Consider the following 8,156-nt stretch of genomic DNA (forward strand, 5'->3'; position numbering starts at 1 on the left):
CCTGCCTGTCCTCCAATGATCAGACTTGTGCTTACTCCCCCAACACACAGCCTGCCTGTCCTCCAATGATCAGACTTGTGCTGACACCCCCCTGCAGAGCCTGCCTGTCCTCCAATGATCAGACTTGTGCTAACACGCCCCCACCACGCAGCCTGCCTGTCCTCCAATAATCAGACTTGTGCTGACGCCCCCCTGCACAGCCTGCCTGTCCTCCAATGATGAGACTTGTGCTGACGCCCCCCTGCACAACCTGCCTGTCCTCCAATAATCAGACTTGTGCTTACCCCACCAACACACGGCCTGCCTGTCCTACAATAATCAGACTTGTGCTGACACCCCCCTGGACAGCCTGCCTGTCCTCCAATAATCAGACTTGTGCTGACGCCCCCCTGCACAGCCTGCCTGTCCTCCAGTGATCAGACTTGTGCGGAGAGCTGAAGTCACACTCTGCAGGGCTCAGCACTTCAAACAAGAAGATAAGGCTAACTATAAATTATTCTTAAAATGCTGACCTGCCCCCCAAACCCCCCCCCCCCCCGCCGCCGCCATCCCACCCTCACCCCCCCCCATCCCACCCTCACCTCCCCCCCCCCCCCATCCCACCCTCACCTCCCCCATCCTGCGTACCCTGTATTAAAAACAAAACTGTGGACATGCCAGTATTAAACCTGCTCCCCTGCAGTCACATGATCCAGGGGAGAAGAATGTGGGTGACGCCATGACCCTGGGAACGGCAAGTTGCCGCGGAGCGCCTCCTTACACATGTTGCTGGATCACATGACCACACCAGAGCGTGTAAAAAAGTAAGGGGGTGGGTTCAGCATTTTTTTGAATACCTTTTACTTCCCACTTTAGCCCCTTCCTGCCCACCCCCCGGTGTCCTTTTAAGTACAGAATACCCAGGGTGGGGGTGGGAAGGACTGGCGATCAGCCAATCCCGCACCCCCCCAGTGGAATAACCTGTGCGCCCACCAAGAGCAGAGGACGCCCCGGAGGAAACAATGGAGCGCCCCCATCCAGTCTGTTACATTTGCCGTAACTGACAGATGTTTCGTCACGGCTACGCGCTGCAACCACACGACACGAAACGAGAGCTCCTGGATGGTGTTCCACTCGTAGAATAATATCCCGGGGCCATCAAAGTCAGCTGAACGTTCCTGAGACGAGGCAACGCAACCGCCTCCACCGCCGGTGTCGCAATCCTCGGCAGAACGCAAAGGGCGTTCCCAACTTCAGGATTAGTCCTGCCTGAGATGTGTGGCGAGGTCAAGGAGAACGTTGTATCATGCCATGCCTAACCAATTACGAAGCTCTGGAACCTGAAGAGCGACTCCATGCAACGCGGAAAACCATCACGCCGGTTCATCAACTCTTCATACACACGCGCTGGGTCTTTATTAGGTCCACCTGGTTCAATGGCTCGGCAACAGACACTGCTAATCGGCCAATCGCGCGGGAGCAACTCGAGGCCTGTAGGCATCTAGACGTGGTGAAGGCAACTTGCTGAAGTTCGAACCGAGGGTCAAATTGGGGAAGAAAGGGGATTTAGGTGACTTTGAACGTGGCGTGGTTGTTGGGGCCAGGCGGGCTGGTCTGAGTATTTCAAAAACTGCTGATCTGAGATTTTCACGCGCAACCATCTCTAATGTTACAGAGAATGGTCCGAAAATGAGAAAATATACAGTGAGCTGCAGTTGTTTGGATTTTCATGTGCAACCATCTCTAGGGTTTACAGAGAATGGTCCGAAAATGAGAAAATATCCAGTGAGCGGCAGTTGTTTGGATTTTCATGTGCAACCATCTCTAATGTTACAGAGAATGGTCCGAAAATGAGAAAATATCCAGTGAGCTGCAGTTGTTTGGATTTTCACGCGCAACCATCTCTAATGTTACAGAGAATGGTCCGAAAATATCCAGTGAGTGGCAGTTTGGATTTTCACACGCAACCATCTCTAGGGTTTAGAGAGAATGGTCCAAAAATTAGAAAATATCCAGTGAGCTGCAGTTGTTTGGATTTTCATGCGCAACCATCTCTAGGGTTTTCAGAGAATGGATATTTTCTCATTTTTGGACCATTCTCTGTAAACCCTAGAGATGATTGCGCGTGAAAATCCAAACAACTGCCACTCACTGCATATTTTCTCATTTTTGGACCAATCAGTGGCAGTTGTTTGAATTTTCACGTGCGACCATCTCTAGGGTTTAGAGAGAATGGTCCGAAAATGAGAAAATATCCAGTGAGCTGCAGTTGTTTGGATTTTCACACGCAACCATCTCTAATGTTACAGAGAATGGTCCGAAAATGAGAAAACATCCAGTGAGTGGCAGTAAACCCTAGAGATGGTTGTGCATGAAAATCCAGAGAATGGTCCAAAAATGAGAAAATATCCAGTGAGTGGCAGTTGTTTGGATTTTCATGCACAACCATCTCTAGGCTTTACAGAGAATGGATATTTTCTCATTTTCGGACCATTCTCTGTAAACCCTAGAGATGGTTGCACATGAAAATCCAAACAACTGCCACTCACTGTATATTTTCTCATTTTCGGACCATTCCCTCTAAACCCTAGAGATGGTTGCGCGTGAAAATCCAAACAACTGCCACGGATTGGTCCAAAAATGAGAAAATATCCAGTGAGCGGCAGTTGTTTGGATTTTCATGCACAACCATCTCTAATGTTACAGAGAATGGTCCGAAAATGAGAAAATATATAGTGAGGAGTGGCAGTTGTTTGGATTTTCATGCACAACCATCTCTAGGGTTTACAGAGAATGGATATTTTCTCATTTTTGGACCATTCTCTGTAAACCCTAGAGATGGTTGCGCGTGAAAATCCAAACAACTGCCACTCACTGGATATTTTATCATTTTTGGACCAATCAGTGGCAGTTGTTTGGATTTTCACGCGCAACCATCTCTAGGGTTTAGAGAGAATGGTCCGAAAATGAGAAAATATCCAGTGAGCTGCAGTTGTTTGGATTTTCACGCGCAACCATCTCTAATGTTACAGAGAATGGTCCGAAAATGAGAAAATATACAGTGAGTGGCAGTTGTTTGGATTTTCACGCGCAACCATCTCTAATGTTACAGAGAATGGTCCGAAAATGAGAAAATATACAGTGAGTGGCAGTTGTTTGGATTTTCATGCACAACCATCTCTAGGGTTTAGAGAGAATGGTCCGAAAATGAGAAAATATCCAGTGAGTGGCAGTAAACCCTAGAGATGGTTGTGCATGAAAATCCAGAGAATGGTCCAAAAATGAGAAAATATCCAGTGAGTGGCAGTTGTTTGGATTTTCATGCACAACCATCTCTAGGCTTTACAGAGAATGGATATTTTCTCATTTTCGGACCATTCTCTGTAAACCCTAGAGATGGTTGCGCGTGAAAATCCAAACAACTGCTGCTCACTGGATATTTTCTCATTTTCGGACCATTCTCTGTAAACCCTAGAGATGGTTGCACATGAAAATCCAAACAACTGCCACTCACTGTATATTTTCTCATTTTCGGACCATTCCCTCTAAACCCTAGAGATGGTTGCGCGTGAAAATCCAAACAACTGCCACGGATTGGTCCAAAAATGAGAAAATATCCAGTGAGTGGCAGTTGTTTGGATTTTCATGTGCAACCATCTCTAGGGTTTACAGAGAATGGTCCAAAAATGAAAAAAATATCCATTCTCTAAAGCCTAGAGATGGTTGTGCATGAAAATCCAAACAACTGCCACTCACTGTATATTTTCTCATTTTCGGACCATTCTCTGTAAACCCTAGAGATGGTTGCACATGAAAATCCAGAGAATGGTCCGAAAATGAGAAAATATCCAGTGAGCGGCAGTTGTTTGGATTTTCATGCACAACCATCTCTAATGTTACAGAGAATGGTCCGAAAATGAGAAAATATATAGTGAGGAGTGGCAGTTGTTTGGATTTTCATGCACAACCATCTCTAGGGTTTACAGAGAATGGATATTTTCTCATTTTTGGACCATTCTCTGTAAACCCTAGAGATGGTTGCGTGTGAAAATCCAAACAACTGCCACTCACTGGATATTTTATCATTTTTGGACCAATCAGTGGCAGTTGTTTGGATTTTCACGCGCAACCATCTCTAGGGTTTACAGAGAATGGTCCCAAAATGAAAAAATATCCAGCGAGCGGCAATTGTTTGGATTTTCACGCGCAACCATCTCTAGGGTTTACAGAGAATGGTCCAAAAATGAGAAAATATCCAGTGAGTGGCAGTTGTTTGGATTTTCACGCGCAACCATCTCTAGGGTTTACAGAGAATGGTCCGATAATGAGAAAACATCCAGTGAGCGGCAGTTGTTTGTAAACCCTAGAGATGGTTGCGTGTGAAAATCCAAACAACTGCAGCTCACTGGATGTTTTCTCATTATTGGACCATTCTCTGTAAACCCGAGATGGTTGCGCGTGAAAATCCAGAGAATGGTCCGATAATGAGAAAATATCCAGTGAGCGGCAGTTGTTTATATTTTCATGCGCAACCATCTCTACGGTTTACAGAGAATGGTCCGAAAATGAGTGAGTGGCAGTTGTGTGGAGGAAAATGCCTTGTTGAGGTCAGAGGAGATTGGGCAGACTGGTTGGAGATGATAGAGAGGCAACAGGAACTCCAATAACCCCTCGTTACAACCAATGTATGCAGAATACCATCTCTGAATTCACAACACGTCCAACCTTGAAGCAGATGGGCTACAGCAGCAGAACAGCACACCGGGTGTCACTCCTGTTGACTAAGAACAGGAAACAGAGGCTACAATTCACACAGGATCACCAATGTTGGACAATAGAAGATTGGAAAAACGTTGCCTGTATGATGAGTCTGGATTTCAGCTGCAACATTCAGATGGTAGGGTCAGAATTTGGCGTAAACAACATGAAAGTATGGATCCATCCTGCCTTGTATCAGTGGTTCAGGCTGGTGGTGGTGGTGTCATAGTGTCATGGATCCATCCTGCCTTGTGTCAATGGTTCAGGCTGGTGGTGGTGGTGGTGTCATGGTGTGGTGGATCCATCCTGCCTTGTATCAATGGTTCAGGCTGGTGGTGGTGTCATGGTGTCATGGATCCATCCTGTCTTGTATCAATGGTTCAGGCTGGTGGTGGTGGTGTCATGGATCCATCCTGCCTTGTGTCAATGGTTCAGGCTGGTGGTGGTGGTGTCATGGTGTGGTGGATCCATCCTGCCTTGTATCAATGGTTCAGGCTGGTGGTGGTGGTGTCATGGTGTGGTGGATCCATCCTGCCTTGTATCAATGGTTCAGGCTGGTGGTGGTGGTGTCATGGTGTCATGGATCCATCCTGCCTTGTATCAATGGTTCAGGCTGGTGGTGTCATGGTGTGGGGGATCCATCCTGCCTTGTATCAACGGTTCAGGCTGGTGGTGGTGTCATGGTGGAGGGGACTTTTTTGGCACACTTTGGGCCCCCTTAGTACCAATTGGCATCATTTAAACCCCACGGCCTACCTGAGTATTGTTCCTGGCCATGTCCACCCCTCTACGACTCCAGTGTCCCCATCTTCTGATGGCTCCTTCCAGCCCCATGTCACAAAGCTCAGATCATCTCCAACTGGTTTCTGGAACATGACAACGAGGTCACTGGACTCCAATGGCCTCCACAGTCACCAGATCTCCATCCAACAGAGCAACTTTGGGATGTGGTGGGACAGGAGATTGGCATCATGGATGTACAGCCGACAAATCTGCAACTGCGTGACGTCATCATGTCCATATGGAGCAAAATCTCTGAGGAATGTTTCCAACATCTTGTTGAATCTATACCACCAAGAATGAAGGCAAAAGGGGGTCCAAGCCGGGACTAGCGAGGTGGACCTCAAAGTGGCCGGTGAGTGTAGACGAGCTCCTCGGGGTGCATACCTCAGGCACAACCTGTAAGATGGGTGTCATCATTGCTGCACCAACAACACAAAACAGCCCCGGGAGGAGCTCCAAAGCTTCTGGAACCAAAACCATTCAGAGGGATGAGACATATTTACATCATGTCCCCAGTCAGTGTCCCTGACCCCCCCTCACCAGTGTCCCTGATCACCCCCCGCACCAGTCAGTGTCCCTGACCCCCCCTCACCAGTCAGTGTCCCTGACCCCCCCTCACCAGTCAGTGTCCCTGACCCCCCTCACCAGTCAGTGTCCCTGATCACCCCCCGCACCAGTCAGTGTCCCTGATCACCCCCCGCACCAGCGTCCCTGATCACCCCCCGCACCAGTCAGCGTCCCTGATCACCCCCCGCACCAGCGTCCCTGATCACCCCCTGCACCAGCGTCCCTGATCACCCCCCGCACCAGTCAGTGTCCCTGACCCCCCCTCACCAGTGTCCCTGATCACCCCCCGCACCAGTCAGCGTCCCTGACCCCCCCTCACACCAGTCAGCGTCCCTGACCCCCCCTCACACCAGTGTCCCTGATCACCCCCCGCACCAGTCAGTGTCCCTGACCCCCCCTCACCAGTGTCCCTGATCGCCCCCCACACCAGTCAGTGTCCCTGATCCCCCCCACCAGTCAGTGTCCCTGACCCCCCCTCACCAGTGTCCCTGATCACCCCCCGCACCAGTCAGTGTCCCTGACCCCCCCTCACACCAGTGTCCCTGACCCCCCCTCACACCAGTGTCCCTGATCACCCCCCGCACCAGTCAGTGTCCTTGACCCCCCCCTTACACCAGTGTCCCTGATCACCCCCCGCACCAGTCAGTGTCCCTGACCCCCCCTCACCAGTGTCCCTGATCGCCCCCCACACCAGTCAGTGTCCCTGATCCCCCCCCCCCCCACCAGTCAGTGTCCCTGATCCCCCCCCCCCACCAGTCAGTGTCCCTGATCCCCCCACCAGTCAGTGTCCCTGATCACCCCCCGCACCAGTCAGTGTCCCTGACCCCCCTCACCAGTGTCCCTGATCACCCCCCGCACCAGTCAGTGTCCCTGACCCCCCCTCACCAGTGTCCCTGATCACCCCCCGCACCAGTCAGTGTCCCTGACCCCCCCTCACACCAGTGTCCCTGATCACCCCCCGCACCAGTCAGTGTCCCTGACCCCCCTCACACCAGTGTCCCTGATCACCCCCCGCACCAGTCAGTGTCCCTGACCCCTCCCTTACACCAGTGTCCCTGATCACCCCCCGCACCAGTCAGTGTTCCTGATCCCTACCCCCCCCACCAGTCAGTGTCCCTGATCCCCCCCCCATCAGTCAGTGTCCCCAATTCCCCCCCCCCCCACCAGTCAGTGTCCCTGATTCCCCCCCCCACCAGTCAGTGTCCCTGATCCCCCACCAGTCAGTGTCCCTGATCCCCCCCCGCACCAGTCAATGTCCCTGATCACCCCCCGCACCAGTCAGTGTCCCTGACCCCCCCTCACCAGTGTCCCTGATCACCCCCCGCACCAGTCAGCGTCCCTGACCCCCCCTCACCAGTGTCCCTGATCACCCCCCGCACCAGTCAGCGTCCCTGACCCCCCCTCACCAGTGTCCCTGATCACCCCCCGCACCAGTCAGCGTCCCTGACCCCCCCTCACACCAGTGTCCCTGACCCCCCCTCACACCAGTGTCCCTGATCACCCCCCGCACCAGTCAGTGTCCCTGACCCCCCCTCACCAGTGTCCCTGATCGCCCCCCACACCAGTCAGTGTCCCTGATCCCCCCCACCAGTCAGTGTCCCTGATCACCCCCCGCACCAGTCAGTGTCCCTGACCCCCCCTCACCAGTGTCCCTGATCACCCCCCGCACCAGTCAGTGTCCCTGACCCCCCCTCACACCAGTGTCCCTGATCACCCCCCGCACCAGTCAGTGTCCTTGACCCCCCCCTTACACCAGTGTCCCTGATCACCCCCCGCACCAGTCAGTGTCCCTGACCCCCCCTCACCAGTGTCCCTGATCGCCCCCCACACCAGTCAGTGTCCCTGATCCCCCCCCCCCCACCAGTCAGTGTCCCTGATCCCCCCCCCCCACCAGTCAGTGTCCCTGATCCCCCCACCAGTCAGTGTCCCTGATCACCCCCCGCACCAGTCAGTGTCCCTGACCCCCCTCACCAGTGTCCCTGATCACCCCCCGCACCAGTCAGTGTCCCTGACCCCCCCTCACCAGTGTCCCTGATCACCCCCCGCACCAGTCAGTGTCCCTGACCCCC

This window comes from Staurois parvus, unplaced genomic scaffold, assembly GCF_062004578.1.
Source record: "Staurois parvus isolate SC_StPar_1 unplaced genomic scaffold, SC_StPar_1.0 ptg003426l, whole genome shotgun sequence".
Lineage (NCBI taxonomy): Eukaryota > Metazoa > Chordata > Amphibia > Anura > Ranidae > Staurois > Staurois parvus.